Raw genomic sequence first — 17,011 nt, 5'->3', positions numbered from 1 at the left:
ATATTCAAGTGAAGTCCTGGGCCTGGATTCCTGGCTGAAGCCATCCGTGCACTTTTTTCTGGGGATGTGCTGCTCTCATCTGGCTTTTCTATATATATACTGAGTACCCGGCGTTGCCCGGTTTTTCCTTCCTAATCCTTGTTGGGGAGGAAAATAAACAAAGGAGGAAGCTTTTGACTTCATATGCCGTCCTCATATATTGTTGTCATATCCCAACCCCATATCCTGTCCTCATATCCTGACCTCCTATACCGTCATCATATCCCAACCTCATATCCCATCCTCACATCTCATCCTCATATCCCGACCTCCTATGCCGAACTCTTATCCCGACCTCCTGTGCTGAACTCTTATCCAGTCCTCCTATCCCAACCTCCTATCCTGACCTCCTATCCCGACCTAATATCCTGTCCTCCTATCCCGTCCTCCTATCCTGACCCCCTATCTCGACCTCCGTACGTACGTACGTCTAAGTAGTGTATCATTTTGTACCTGTTAATCTGTCAAGGGCCTACATACTGTGAAAGTACAAGCAAAATTACTCACCGGCTGGTGTTTCGGCGTATTGTTGCGCATTGTTCTGCCCCCATCAGTGCATACCGCATACGTACATCTAATTAGTGTACCATTTTGTACCTGTTAATCTGTGAGAGGCCTACATACTGTGAAAGTCCAAGCAACCGTACTCACCGGCTGGTGTTTTACAAAAAGACAGAATTTTTTAGGCGTATTGTAACGCATTTTTCTGCCCTCATTAGTGCATACCCGGTACATGCATCTAATAATTGTACCATTTTGTACCTGTTAATCTGTCAAGGGCCTACATACTGTGAAAGTCCAATCAATAGTACTCACCAGCTGGCGTTTTACAAAACTTACAGAGTTTTCAGGCTCATTGTAGCGCATTTTTCTGCCCTCCTAAGTGCATAGCGGATATGTACATCTAAGTAATGGACTATTTTGTACCTGGTAATCTGTCAAGGGCCTACATACTGTGAAAGGACAGCCATTTACAGTTTTTAGGCTCATTGTAGCGCATTTTTCTGCCCTCATAAGTGCATACCACATGCCTACATCAAAGCAGTCTACTCTTTTGTATATGTAAATCTGTAACAAGTCTAGATACTGGGAAAGTCCAGGCAAAAGTAATCACCAGTTGGTGTTTTATGAAAATACTTTCCAAGTGTACTTTAGAGCCTTTTTTTTCTGACATATGTGCATACCACATCGCTACATCTAAGTAGTGTACTTTTTCGAACCTGTTTATCTGCAACAAGCCCACATACAGTGAAAGGCATGTAGTGAAGCATATTTTACTCCCCTTGTATACGCACTAAGTATGTCAGGCAGAGAAGTGCCAGGACGTGCTCAGAGGAGTGGCAGAGTCTTAAATTTATCATGCCGAGGTCACAGCATACTAGGGGCGAGTGGAAGCAGGAGTCGCAGTGAGAGGCCTGAGCTCCCGGTATCAGCTACCGGTCGTGTCTCTACCGACAACCCATCTGTCTTCGTAGATTGGTTGACGCGGTCATCCACTTCATCACAAGTAACATCTGATACCCCCAGTCAACAGTCGGTGGGTTCCTCAGACACAACCCTCAGTTGGCATGGCCCGGGAGCAGTCCCTGTCCTTCCATTGCCTCTGTCCTATGCTGTTCCCACCCCTAAAGAATTATCTTACGCAGTGGGTTCAGCTCCAATATTCAGTGAGGATGATGTATTAGACGACAGTTAGCAGCTACTGCCCAGCCAAGAAGTGGAGGAGACATCTGCCGCTTCCTACGCTAGGCGGGCAATTATTGATGAGGAGGGTGACGTGGGAGGTGGTGTTTCCAGCATTCAGGGTCCTGAATCATACACTGTTTAGGAACCTGAGAAGAACATCAGTGACGTGCAGACAGAACTCGATGATGATGATGAAGCCGATGGCACTTGGGAGCCGAGTGCAGAGGGGGCTTCATCATCATCAGCAGATGAGGGTTGCAGGTTGCCCGTGAGGCAGCAGATGAGCCAGTAAAGTGGTAGCATGGTTGGCAGTCAGCATAGTGGCAGAAGTGGAAATTCAGGAGCCAAACATGCCCGGGGTAGGCCACCTGCTTCGCGGTAGCCTACCTTCCCGGGAGGTAGTGGAACAGGGGTTATTGGAGACGGCGGCAGTAGCAGTCAATTATTGAGCACTGTTGGTGGTAAAATCATATACTCGGCGGTCTGTCAGTTTTTCATCAAGCATCCGGAGGAAGTTAACACAGCCACATGCAAGATATGTCGGCAGAAGGTGAAGCGTGGACAGGGTAGCAATGTGCACACCACGGCCCTGCATCAACATATGATGCGCCACCGTAAAGCGGCCTGGGACAACCGTGGCTCAGATGTGGTGGTATCACCCAGTGGCACGCCACTCCCTCTTTCACCCAGCCAAGGGTCCACCACCTCAGGCGAAGGGAGCTGTGTGTCATACCCTCCTTCTTTCACCCCAGATGCTTCTGCTCCTCCTACTTGTAGTCAGCCATTCCGCCAACAATCCATAGGCGAAGCCATGTCCAAGAGACAACAGTATGCGCCCACTCATCCAATGGCGCAGAAGCTGAATGTACTCCTTTCCAAGTTGCTGCAGTCCCTCCCATTTTAAGTGGTGGACTCTGCACCATTCAGAGAATTGATGGCTTGTGCCGAGCCGAGGTGGAGAGTCCCAAGCCGTCATTTCTTTGCGAAGAACGCAGTACCAGCGCTGCATAATTTTGTACAAGAGAAGGTGTGACAGTCCTTGAGCCTGTTGGTGTGTTCAAAAGTGCACGGCATCGCCGACGTGTGGAACTGTAACTACGGGCAGGGACAATACATGTCTTTTACGGCCCACTGGGTAAATGTGGTTCCTGCACAGCCACAACAGCAACTTGGACAGGTCACACAGCTTCCTCCTCCACGCTCTCGCTCTCAGGCAGTTGGTCCTGTGACAGTGTGCGACACTGCCACCTCATCCTCCACCATGTCCTCGGCCTCCACTGCACGTACAAATCTCAGTGGCCCTTCATCGTACTATGTGTGTAGGGCACGGCGGTGTCACGCTGTTCTTCACATGGTTTGCCTTGGTGAACGGAGTCACACAGAGGAGGAACTGCTAAAATTCATTAGTCAAGAAATTAGAGTATGGCTTACTGCACGTAAACTGGAAATGGAAACCATGGTGACCAACAACGGGAAGAACATCTTGTCCGCGCTGTGACAATGCAGTGGGAAACATGCACCCTGCATGGCACACGTGTTGAATCTGGTTGTCAAGCACTTCCTCAAGTCTTCACCCCCTTTTGCAAGACATCCTCACAATGGCAAGGAAACTGTGCATGCACTTCAACCACTCGTACACCGCCAAGCACACTTTGCTTGAGCTGTAGCGTCAGAACGGTATCCCACAACATAGTCTTATTTGTGACGTTGCCACACATTGGAATTCCACCCTCCATATGTTGGACAGACTATACGAACAGAGAAAAGCCATCACGATTTCTTGATGATCCAAGCAGATAGGGGTACTCTTCTGTGTAACTTCAATGTGAACCAGTGGCAGCTTATACGTGACACCTGCCATTTGCTGAGGCATTTTGAGGAAGCCACATTATTTGTAAGTCGCCTGGATTGCGGGATGAGCAACGTAATTCCACTCCTACATTGCCTACAACAAATGATTTAAACAATGGCTGGTCACGGCAATGGAGACGCTGTGCCTACATCTCACGGCTACATGAGCCCTGTGAGGCTGAACTAGAGGAGGATGATGAGGGGCAGAGTGGAGCACAGTTTAGGTTTGATGAGATGGGCGGTGTTTCTAGTCATCGGACAGGAGAGGAGGTGCAGGATCAGCTAGAGGAGCTAGAGGGTTATTATGAGGTAGGCGAAAAAGAGGACCCAGACACACCGTGGCAGTATGCAGTGGAGATGGAGGCACGGAGTCCCTCCGAGTCACTGGCGCAAATGGCACGATGCATGCTCAGTTGCTTGCGAAATTACACCTGAATTGTCATAATTTGTCAACGGGATGACTTCTGGCTCTCCACCTTATTAAATCCTCGCTACCGTCACAGAATGGGGGCCTTTTTTACACCCACTGAGAGGGAGGACAAACTGACCGACTACAGAGAGATCCTATGTAGTCAGTTGGCTGATGCCTTTCGGCGACATGGTCCATCCACTCGCAGTTCTGACTCGGGGTAAGTGCACTTACCTTCCACTGCCATGGCTGCTGGGGAGGGGAGGGGTGGCAGGAGCAGTACCAGCTCCATTATCAAAAGCCTAAGTCTACAGTCGCTGATGAGTAGCTTTTTTCACCCGCATAGTGAAGCAACTCATCAGCAGCAGGTAGACATGGAGCAGGACCTGAACCAGCAGGTGGTGGCATACCTTGACATGGCCATGCCAACAAACCATAAAGATCCACTGGACTTCTGGGCAGCCAAACTTGATTTATGGCTGCAACTAGCAGAGTTTGCTATAGAAAAGCTTTCCTGCCCGGCCAGTAGTGTGCCATCAGATCGGTTGTTTAGTGCTGCCGGGGCCATAGTCACCCCAAGGCGAACTCGTCTGTCCACAAAAAATGTGGAGAGACTGACCTTTGTGAAGAAGAATCAGGCATGGAGCAGCCAGGATTTCCACCCACCAATGCCAGATGCCTCAGAGTAGATTGACCATGCTTCTACACCAACACTTCACAATTATGGTTATGAAACCCTCTTGGGTACTGTGAATGCCTGCTCCTGACTGATCCTGTGTCTTTCAGGAACTACTTGCCTCACTGATGATCCTGGCCTTGGGCCTTACATTTTTGGATGTTTGCACTAGCTACTTACATGCTTAATTGAAATTTCAAAATTGATCGTGCAATGAAAGGGGTTATGAAAGCCTCTTGGATACTGCTGATGTCTGCTCCTGACTGTGTGTTTCAGGAACTACTTGGCTTATTGATTCTTCTGGGCCTGGGCCTTACATTTTTGGATGTTTAGCACAAGCTAAATACATGCTTAATAGAAATTTCAACATTGATCTTTCAATGTAAGGGGTTATGAAACCCTCTTAGGTACTTCTGATGCTTGCTCCTGACTGCTCCTGTGTCTTTCAGGAACTACTTGGCTTACTGATGCTTCAGGGCTTGGGCCTTAAATTTATGGATGTTTTGCACTAGCTTACATACATGATTAATTGAGATTTCAACATTGATCTTTCAATCTTAGGGGTTATGAAATCCTATTGTGTTCTGCTGATGCCTTTTCCCGACTGTGTCTTTCAGGAACTACTTGGCTTACTGATGCTTCTGGGCTTGGGCCTTACATTTTTGGATGGTAGCACTACCTAACATGCATCTTCAATAGAGATTTCAACATTCACCTTTTATTTTTAGGGGTTTTGAACCCCTCTTGTGTACTCATGCTGCTTCCTGCTCCACTCTGTTAGCCCGTTGGTCCTGTGACATTGTTTGACTTCTCCTCCTCCTCCTCCTCCACCATGTCCTCAGCCTCCACTGCCCGGACAAGTCTCTGTGGCCCTTCAGCATACCATGTGCACAGGGCATGGCGGTGTCACGCTGTTTTTCACATGGTTTGCCTTGGCAAAAAGTGTTGGAAACAATGGCTGGTCAGGGCAATGGAGACATTGCGCCTACATCTCATGACCACATGAGCCCTGTGGAGGCTTGTTAGATTTGGCCCTTTGTACCCACACGCCGGGGTCCGGGACACTAAAACTTGGGAGTAAAAAGTTAAATTTCAAAATCATTAATTAAAATTTCAAAATCTTAAATTTAAATTAAAAAAAATCATACATTTCAATGGTCTCCTCATGCTTTAGCCCACTCCAGGCTGTGTCATTCAGGCTATATATGGTTTACTGATACTGCTGCTGGGCCTGGGTCTGGGACTGAAAATTTTGTTATGGTAGAACTAGCCATCCGAAATCTTCATTTTAAATTTAAAAAATTCTTGTGTTTTTTCTTGCGGATTATGAAGCCCTGGGGTCTCCTCATGCTTCAGCCAACTCCAGGCTGTGTCATTCAGGCAATATATGGTTTACTGATACCGCTGCTGGGCCTGGGTCTGGGAATAAAAATTTTATGGTAGGTAGCACTAGCTCTCCAAAATCTTCGGTTTAAATTTCTGAATTCATGTTTTAATCTTAGGGATTGTGAAGGCCTAGTGGCTGCTCATGTTGCTGCCAACTCTTGGCTGTGCCATTCAACCACTATATGATCTCCTCATGCTGCCAACACCTCCACGCTGTGTCATTCAGCCACTATATGGTCTCCACATGCTGCCAACACTTCCACACTGTGTCATTTAGCCACTATATGGTCTCATCATGCTGCCAACACCTCCACGCTGTCATTCAACCACTATATGATCTCCTCATGCTGCCAACACCTCCACACTGTGTCATTTAGCCACTATATGGTCTTCTCATGCTGCCAACACCTCCACGCTGTGTCATTCAACCACTATATGATCTCCTCATGCTTCCAACACCTCCACACTGTGTCATTTAGCCACTATAGGGTCTCCTCATGCTGCCAACACCTCCACGCTGTGTCATTCAGCCACTATAGGGTCTCCACATGCTGCCAACACTTCCACACTGTCATTTAGCCACTATATGGTCTCATCATGCTGCCAACACCTCCACGCTGTCATTCAACCACTATATGATCTCCTCATGCTGCCAACACCTCCACACTGTGTCATTTAGCCACTATATGGTCTTCTCATGCTGCCAACACCTCCACGCTGTGTCATTCAACCACTATATGGTCTCCTCATGCTGCCAACACCTCCACACTCTGTCATTAAGCCACTATTTGGTCTCCTCATGCTGGCAAAACCTCCACACTGTGTCATTCAGCCACTATATGGTCTCCTCCTACTGATGCCACCTCCAGGCTCTGTCATTGTGCCACTCTGCGATAGTGATTCTAAAAGCGATGCTGGTAATCTGCATATTATTCTGAATAACAGTATTATTTCACTACCCCAGCACACTCCATATGCGTGTTAGAAAACAGCAAAGTTTTCTATACCCCTATTGAGGCTCTCTGCAGGCTAGAAATAGCCGTTTTTAATATAGTTTCGCCGCAAATACATTCGTATCGAAACAAATTTTTTCGGAAAATTCGGCGAATCGGCCAAATTGAATTTTTTAAAAGTTCACTCATCTCTAATCGATTTGTTAACACGGGCATCCACTTCACCACAAATGACATCTGACACCCCCAGTCAACAGTCGGTGGGTTTCTCAGACACATCCCTCAGTTGGCATGCCCTGGGAGCAGTCCCTGTCCTCCCATTGCCTCTGTCTTATGCTGTTCCCTCCCCCACAGAAGTATCTTATGCTGTCGGTTCAGCTCCATTACTTAGTGTGGACGGTCTACTAAAGGACAGTCAGCAGCTACTGCCCGGCCAAGAAGTGAGAGAGAGATCTGCCGCTTCCTCCGCTAGGCAGGCAAGTAGTGATCAGGAGAGTGGCGTGGGAGGTGGTGTTGCAAGCGTTCAGGCTCCTGAAGCAGACACTGTTGAGGAATCTGAGGAGGACATCATTGACGTGCAGACACAACTCGATGATGATGAAGCTGATTGCACTTGGGAGAAGGGGCTTCATCACCAAGAGAAGTGGTTTGTAGGTTGCCTGTGAGGCAGCAGCTGAGCCAGCAAGGTGGCAGCATGTTTGGCAGTCAGCATGGTGGCATAAGTGGTAAAATCTTGAGCAAAAGTGCCCTGGGTAGACCACCTGCTTCGCGGCAGCCTACCTTCCCGGGAGGAAGTGGAACATCAGCTACTTGGTGGTGTGGCAGTTTTCTATCAAGCATCCAGAGGAGGTTAACATGGCCACATGCAAGATGTGACTGCAGAAGGTGAAGCGTGGCCAGGGTCCCAATGTTGGCACCATGGCAACGCGTCAACATATGCAGCGTCACCATAAAGCGGCCTGGGAGAACCATGGCTCTGATGTGGTGGTCCAGTTTGCTGCATCACCCAGTGGCACGCCACTCCCTGTTTCAGCCAGCCAAGGCTCCACCACCTTAGCCGAAGGGAGCTGTGTGTCATACCAATCTTCTGTTGCTCCAAATGCTCCTGCTTCTCCTACTTCGAGTCAGTCATTCCGCCAGCAATACATTGGCGAAGCCATGTCCTAGAGACAACAGTATGCGCCCACTCATCCAATGGCGCAGAAGCTGAATGTGCACCTGTGCAAGTTGCTGATGCTGCAGTCCCTCCCTGGTGGACTCTGCACCTTTCAGAGAACTGATGTGGAGAGTCCAAAGCCGTCATTTCTTTGCGAAGAAGGCATTACCAGCCCTGCACAATTGTGTAGAACAGAAGGTGGGCAAGTCCTTGAGCCTGTCAGTGTGTACCAAAGTACACGGCAGCGCTGACGTGTGGAGCTGTAACAATACATGTCCTTACCGGCCTACTGGGTGAATGTGGTCCCTGCACAACCACAACAGCAACTTGGACAGGTCACGCCGCTTCCATCTCCACGCTCTCAGGCTGTTGGTCCTGTGACAGTGTGCGACTCCGCCTCCTCATCCTCCACCATGTCCTCGGCCTTCACTGCACGGACAAGTCTCAGTGCCCCTTCAGCATACCATGTGTGCAGGGCACGGCGGTGTCACGCTGATCTACACATGGTTTGCCTTGGCGAACAGAGTCACACAAGGGAGGAGCTGCTGAAAGTCAATCATCAAGAAATCGAATCATGGCTTACTCCACGAATACTGGAAATGGGTACCATGCTGACCGATAACGGAAAGAACATCTTGTCTGCACTGTGATAAGGAAGCCTGCATGGCACACATCTTCAATCTGATTTTCAAGCGGTTCCTGAACTGTTCCCCCCCCCCCATCTGCAAGACATCCTGACAATGGGAAGGAAACTTTGCATACACTTCAGCCACTCGTACACTGCAAAGCACACCCTCCTTGAGCTGCAGTGTCACAATGATATCCGCCAACAGTCTGATTTGTGACGTTTCCAGTCGTTGAAATTCCACCCTCCATATGTTGGACCGACTATACGAACAGAGAAAAGCCATCACCGATTTCTTGATGATCCAAGCGGATAGGGGGACTGTGTAACTGCAATGTCAACCAGTGGCAGCTCATATGTGAAACCTGCAGTTTGCTCAGGCCCTGTGAGGAAGCCACTGTATTAGTCAGTCGCCAGGATGATGGGATGAACAACATCATTCCACTGCTTCATTTACTACAACACGTGTTGGAAACGATGGCTGGTCAGGGCACTGGAGACATGGCGCCTACATCTCACGGCCACATGAGCCCTGTGGGGGCTGAACTAGAGGAGGAGGTGGAGGGGCACAGTGGAACATAGTTTAGGTTTTGCAAGATGGGCGGTTTTTCTAGTCATCTGACAGGAGAGGAGGAGCAGGAGCAGCTAGAAGATAAGGAAGCCGAGACAGAGGACCCAGACACACCGTGGCAGTATGCAGTGGAGATGGAGGCAGGGAGTCCCTCCGAGTCACTGGAACAAATGGCACGATGCATGCTCATTTGCATGCGTAGTGACCGGCGAATTGTCACCATTCGGCAGTGGGATGACTTCTGGCTCTCCACCTTATTGGACCCTTGCTAACGGCACAAAATGGGGGCCTTTTTACACCCACTGAGAGGGAGGACAAACTGACCTACTACAGAGACATCCTACGTAGTAAGTTGGCCGATGCCTATCTGTGCCATCATCCATCCTCTCGCAGGTCTGACTCGGGGTGGCAGGAGCAGTACCAGCTCCATCAGCAGCAGCCTGAGTTTACAGTCGCTGATGAGTAGATTTCCTCACCTGCATAGTGAAGCTCTTGCTGCTGCCAAATCATCAGCAGCAGGTAGACCTGGAGCAGGACCTGAACCAGCAGGTGGTGGCATACCTTAACATGACCTTCCTCGACTTCTGGGCAGCCAAACTTGACTTGTGGCCGCAACTAGCAGAATTTGCCATGGAAAAGCTGTCCTGCACGGCCAGTAGTGGGACATCAGAGCAGGTGTTTAGTGCGGCGGAGGGCAACCCCAAGGAAAACTCGTCTGTCCACGAAAAATGTGGAGAGGCTGACCTTTGTGAAGATGAATCAGGCATGGATCAGGCAGGATTTAAAACCACCAATGCCTGATGCATCAGAGTAGATTAACCATGGTGCCACACCAAACCTTCACAAATATGGATAGTGCAAAACATAGTTAAGGCACTGATCCCCAGTTACAAACATTCCTTGTCATGAGACCACAGGTAGGTATTGAGGACATGCATTAGCTAAAACTTAACTTTTCTTATGATAAAATATATGTACCCACATTTTTTTTTTTTAAATCAAACAAAAGGAAAGGTGTGCAAAAAAACACCATGTGCCACCTACACCACCAAATATTTATGTGATGCAAAGACCTATAAAAGGTGGAAGGGAACAACGTATGGTCCATTGTAACCAGTGGGGGGTAAAAACTTCCCCAGTAAGGCCATACTCTCCCATTTTAATTCCCTTCTTGGCAAGTGTTATTTGCCCAAAAAAGGGCGGCCGCATGCAGGAACTTCTCCCTCTTTCCACCTACAAACTGCCATTTCACAGTGTTTTTAGGTGGAAATAGGGAGAGTTTTCTGTGTGGGACCGCCCTTTTAAGGGCAAGTAACACTTGCCAAGAAGAGAATTAATAATGCGAGAGTAGGGCCTTACAGGTGAAGATTTTACCCCCCACCTGTTACAATGAACCATACGTTGTTTCCTTCCACCTTTTAGAGGTCTTTGCATCATATCAATACTTTGTGATGTAGGTGGCACATGGTGTTTTTTGTAAACCTTTCCTTTTGTTTGATTTAAAAAAAAAATTTGGTACATAACTTTTAATAATATTCTTAGGATAAAATATGAATTTTACGTAATGCATATCTTCAATACTTACTTGTGCACACTAACACTTTTACAAAAGAGACCATTTTCTTCTGCCTATCTGCCTCAGGTACTATTCTGATCCTGCCACCTGCCTGATGCCACACATCTGATCCAAAGTTCTCCTTTTTTCACACACCAACCCCCTATGTAACCGGGTCACTCTCAGGACTCCTGATGCTGCTGATGCCCCCTCCAGGCTGTATCATACTGGCACCATATGTTCTCCTCATGCTGATGCCAGCTCCAGGCTGTCTCATTCAGCCACTATATGGTCTCCTCATGCTACCGCAAACTCCAGGCTGTGTCATTCAGCCACTATATTGTCTCCTCATGCTGCCGCCATCTCCAGGCTGTCATTCAGCTACTATATGGTCTCCTCATACTGCCGCCAACTCCAAGCTGTGTCATTTAGCCATTATATGGTCTGCTCCTGCTTCTGCCTACCTTGCCTCATCTACTATTCTGATCCTGCCCCCCGCCTGATGCCACACATCTGATGCAAAGTTCTCCTTTTTTCACCCACCTTAGTCACCGGGTACTGGTATTCCCGCCCACCACCCCACTATGTCATTGGGTCACTTTCAGGACTCCTGATGCTGCTGATGCCACCTCCAGGCTGTCTCATTCTGCCACTATACGGTCTCCTCATGCTTCAGCCACCTCCAGGCTGTGTCATTCAGACACTATTTGGTCTTCTCATGCTGCCACAAACTCCAGGCTGTGTCATTCAGCCACTATATGGCTTCCTCATGCTGCCGCCAACTCCAGGCTGTGTCATTTAGCCACTATGTGGTCTCCTCATGTTGCCACCAACTCCAGGCTGTGTCATTCAGCCACTATATGGTCTCCTCATGCTGCAGCCAACTCCAGGCTGTGTCATTCAGCCACTATATGGTCTGCTCTTGCTGCAGCCAACTCCAGGCTGTGTCATTCAGCCTCATGCTGCCGCCAACTCCAGACTGTGTTATTCAGCCACTATATGGTCTGCTCTTGCTTCCGCCAACTCCAGGCTGTGTCATTCAGCCACTATATGGTCTCCTCTTTCTGCCGCCAACTCCAGGCTGTGCCATTCAGCCACTATATGGTCTCCTCATGATTCTGCCACCTCAAGGCTGTGTCATTCAGCCACTTTATGGTCTCCTCTTTCTGCCGCCAGCTTCAGGCTGTGCCATTCAGCCACTATATAGTCTCCTCATGCTGCTGCCACCTCCACACTGTTATTCAGCCACTATATGGTCTCCTCATGCTTCCACCACCTCCACACTGTGTCATTCAGCCACTATATGGTCTCCTCATGCTTCAACCACCTCCACACTGTGTCATTCAGGCACTATATGGTATTATCATGGTGCCGCCACCTCCACGATGTCATTCAGCCACTATATGGTCTCCTCATACTGATGCCACCTCCAGGCTCTGTCATTGCGCCGCTCTGCGACAGTGATTCTAATGATGACGCCTCTAATCTGCATGTCATACTGAATAACAGTATTATTTCACTAACCCAGCACATACCCTATGCGTGTTGCAGCAAGGCAAAGTGTTCTACACCCCTATTGAGGCTCTCAGTAGGCAAGAAATAGCCATTTTTAATACAGATTTGCCGCCAATAAATTCAGACTGAACCAAATCTTTTTGGAAAATTTGTTGAATTGGCCAAATCGAATTTTTCAAAAAAAAATCCCCCATCTCTATTAAACACTGGAAGAAACACAATATGGCTAAGTGAACAAAGAAAATTCGGACAAATTGACCTATTGTAATGTCCATTAATCTGTGATTTGTATTTTCTTCTTTGGGTCACGTTCTGTCATTAGATTTGTGTCTGAACAGTTTCAGTGTTAACTCTCCTTGGGATGGGAAGAGTTAACCTTCCTGACTTTAGTACTAGGATGATATATAAGGCCTCTCCAGGTGCTGTTCTGGCTGGTTATTAGACCTGTACTCTTAACAAGTCTTGTTTATGTTGCATCTTAGATTTTGTCTGAGTTTCCTGAGTTTTAACCATGGTTATCTATCCTGTTTGATAAATAGATTTTAACTTGCCTTGTTTGAGTACTTTGGCGGGTTTTAGTATTCTTGCATTGCTTATTCTCTTTTGTGTTTTCTAAGTCTGTATTCAAACTGTGCGTTTGTCAGTCCTGTTTTGACATTGTTTGATCCTAGGTCTCCTAGGTTAAAATCTGTTCTGAGCCTTGAGCTAATCCGTCTATCTAGGAGTGAGTTAATCTTGTGTCCGTACCCGTGTTTGCTTGTATTAAGGATTTTTGTTTCCTCTTAGGCTAGTATCCTGATCACTCAGTGGAGTGTGCCCACTAGTTCGGAGCCTATTTGGCTTTGGTATTGATGTCCCACCATGATTGGAGTGGGGTGTCTAGTGTGTTTCTTGTTCTGAGTCCAGTGTGAACAGTGCTCTTGATTTCCTGACCGGTTAGTATGCTATTTTCTGCCTTGTTTGTATTTACATATCTGTTTGTTGGTCATTGTATCCCCATTATGTTCCTGACTTGTTCTCCGACTGTTGGTCATTGTATTCCTGTTATGTTCCTGACTTGTTCCCCGACTTTGTACAGTTCAGTTTGTTTTATTGACTTCGACGCCCATGCACTTTAGCGCAAGGAAGGGACCGGCTTCTAGTTGTTGATCTGTCATTTAGGGGGGGATGGGCAAGTAGGCAGGGAAAGTGGTCTTAGGGACAACTTTATGGCTCACTTCTTCCTGCCCCCCGTTCATGACACCTACTATGCATATTTTGCATTCAATCTCCACACTTCTAATGCATATTTATGTAAAAGCAGGTAGAAATACTATATATCTGATGAAATGACAATACAAAAAATATTGATAATGCAGGAATGGAATCCTTGGGAATCTCTGCATTCTCAAAAACTCCACCATAGTAAAGTCACATCAAATATGAAACTGGGGTAAGAAGTACTAAAATATGGGGTTATTAAAATCGACAAAATGATCCCATAATATAAATAACAGAGATGCCACTCAGAACCTCATAATGTTGAGGCACTCAATAGGGATAGTGAAATGGAAAATTAAGAACAGTAGTTATTTCAAGGGTTGAGTATAAAATCCCCAATTTCCAATCTCCTCTCACTAAGCCTAGGACAGACCACTAAGAGTCAAAAGAGTATTCCTCTAAAGTGCTTTGTCTCAGATAGTCTATTCCCTAGCTGTTTGGTACGTAACTGGGGGACTTGCCCTAATAAGGGTGACTCCTGTACCTCTGGTACCTTACCCTACTCTTGTTAGAGATATCTCGAGGGACATGAATGAAGGGGGCGTGGCATCATGTCTCTGTCTTGGGAGCAGCACCTGGCACAGAATGCTGCACCAAGATCGGGGGGGGTGGGGGTGGTCAGGACCCCCACGATCAGACATCTTATGTCCTATCCTTTGGATAGGGAATAAGATGTCTAAGGCCAGAATACCCTTTTAATATTACATTAATGTCTACAACATCAAACATAAAAGTGAATAAAAGATACAAAGAGCCAACCATAACTCCAGAAGTCAACATAAAATAACAAAGATAATGTTTTAAATTGCAGCCCCTTTCTGTTATGGTCATTTCTGTATAGGGGATGTTTACAGGGGTTTAGTACAAGCTGTTTTTTTATTTATTTTTTTCATATATTTTTTTATTTAGTTTTACTTTTCATTTTTACACACACACATTTACATATTATGCCCCCATAAGGTCATAGATTGTGGAGCCATTTTAAAGACAAACAATATGGGTACAACTTTTCTAAGTTTGTACACGTATTGTTTTGTCATGGCCAGGGCCAGATTAAGGCTGCCTGGAAGATGGAGCACTTCATTGTGATGCCCCCCCTGACAGTTTCCCCCCATTAGGTGCAGTACAGTTCCCCCCACATTAGGTGCAGTACAGCCCCCCCCCCCATTAGGTGCAGTACAGTTCCCTCACATTAGGTGCAGTATAGTTCCCCACATTAGGTGCAGTATAGTTCCCCACATTAGGTGCAGTACAAGTTACCCACATTAGGTGCAGTACAATTCCCCCACATTAGGTGCAGTATAGTTCCCCCACATTAGGTGCAGTACAGTTCCCCCACATTAGGTGCAGTACAGTTCCCCCACATTAGGTGCAGTACAGTTCCCCCACATTCGGTGCAGTACAGTTCCCCCACATTAGGTGCAGTATAGGTTCCCCCACAGACATACAGCCTTCAGCAATATACAGTGTATGGCTGGAGGCTGTTTGCCTGTTTATTGCCCACTTCAGTGTTCCGACCACTGCTCCGGGTTTACAATCTACTGCTATGGCCTATGGGCCATAGCAGTAGGTCCCGGGACCGGAGAGGAGCGGTGGTCGGAACACTGAAGATGACATGCCGCTGGTGACTTACCATGCGCGCGCATCCTCTTCACTGCTCCGCTCTTCTCCTATAGGCGCACACAGGGACGTCAGTGAGGTAACATCCTTGTGGGTATGTACAGTGTGAGCCATTTTCCAATTGATGATTGTATACACATATCATGGAAAGCAAGTATATATGCTGTGCTAGTGACATCAGCCATATGGCAGGGGTATGACAGGATCAATGACAGACAGGAAACAGTTGCTGAAATCAAATACTCACTATACTGCAGCGTATTCAGTATTGAGCATGTTGATTCACTCACACTGCTTGTTAGTGGATACCAGCAAAGGTAAATATATCAAAGAGAACACAATAATTCTTTGCAGGTCAATTGGCAAGTCAATAAGAAGGTCATTTTCCTGAGCAGTAGGAAGAAATGACGTGTGTAAAAGGCTGCACAAAAATGTATGTGTTGAAAATAATAGAAGTAAGAATGTATGTGATTTTTCCATGCATGGCCTTGTTAAATGTCATTAGGAATAATAAAGTACAGATAAGAAGTATGTCCTACTTTTTCATGTGGCGACAACTGCTACATTATAAAAAAAAAAAAAAAAAAAAACAGCTGACGGAATTCAGGTGAGGATGGTGATCAAATATAATTGCAGCTAATGGATTGAGGATGCACGGGAAGTTACAAATTGTACACAGAACATGATCTATTCATTTTACAGCAATAGAAGCCGTGGTCCATTTATTTATCAATTATAACCATTTATTTTAACAAAGTGTTTAACATCTTAAGAGCAGTACTTAATGAGAGAGAAAATGTAGGCTTTACCTGCTCTATTGCTAAGGTGGCCATGGGAACCTCAGGTTTTAGTTAGGCAATTTCTGACACTGCATAAAGAGAAAAACAGAAATAAAAAAAGGAAACCATTTTCATATTCTACTGCAATTATTATTAACATGGGTTTCTGAACAAGTGCTTTTTGTTAAAGGGGTACTCCGGTGGTCAATGTGTTTTTCCATTTTTGACTTACCCTATTTGTTTTGTTTCATTTCTATTCTTGTTTAGGCGACTCTATTTCTGTTCTTTGTTGTCTTTTTATTTCCCACTTTGTTTTCCTATCTTTGCTTCTATTTCCTGTTTCTTGCTGTGCTGAAAACTACAAATCCCAGCATGCCACATGCCTTGCTGGTTTGGGGCGGCTCCTTTTTTTTTTTTTTTTTTTTACCGCCCTTTACCCTCCCTACTATTTTCCCGGGTCGGCCCTTTATACACAGCACACTAATATAACGAGCCCTGGTTGGGATACACTGGCATACACACACACAAAAGGGACTACAACTCCCAGCATGTGTCATTCAGGAGTCTTCAGTCTGTGGTATAACATCAGCATACTGCCTCTGTAGTCTCCTGGGGGTTGTAATTCACCACACCTCTATAAGGCATACACCAGTGTTTCCCAACCAGGGTGCCTCCAGGTGTTTCAAAACTACTACTTCCAGCATGCCTGGACAGCCAAAAGCTGTCCGGGCATGCTGGGAGTTGTAGTTTTGATGAAGCTGAAGACACCCTGGTTGGGAAACAATGCACTTTGTTTGTAATATACTGAATAGGCTAGGCCAGTGTTTCCCAATCAGTGTGCCTCCAGCTGTTGCAAAACTACAACTTCCAGCATGCCCAAAGACTGTCAGGGAATGCTGGGAGTTGTAGTTTTACAACAGCTGGAGGCAC

At 46.6% G+C, this 17,011-nt stretch overlaps 1 long non-coding RNA gene across 1 annotated transcript in view; it reads right to left on the bottom strand.

Annotated features, from left to right (window-relative positions):
• LOC130273401 (uncharacterized) overlaps positions 1–16,172 on the bottom strand; it is a 51,734-nt gene extending 35,562 nt beyond the window's left edge. The window contains exon 1 of the long non-coding RNA XR_008843983.1: positions 16,112–16,172. This is a non-coding gene — a long non-coding RNA (uncharacterized LOC130273401). The remainder of the gene's footprint in view (positions 1–16,111) is intronic.
• Positions 16,173–17,011: the final 839 nt, after the last annotated feature.

The sequence above is a fragment of the Hyla sarda genome, chromosome 5 (genome assembly GCF_029499605.1).
Source record: "Hyla sarda isolate aHylSar1 chromosome 5, aHylSar1.hap1, whole genome shotgun sequence".
NCBI classification, from domain to species: Eukaryota; Metazoa; Chordata; class Amphibia; order Anura; family Hylidae; genus Hyla; species Hyla sarda.
The sequence above is the reverse complement of the archived record's forward strand: the minus strand, read 5'-3'. Positions and strand labels throughout refer to the sequence as shown.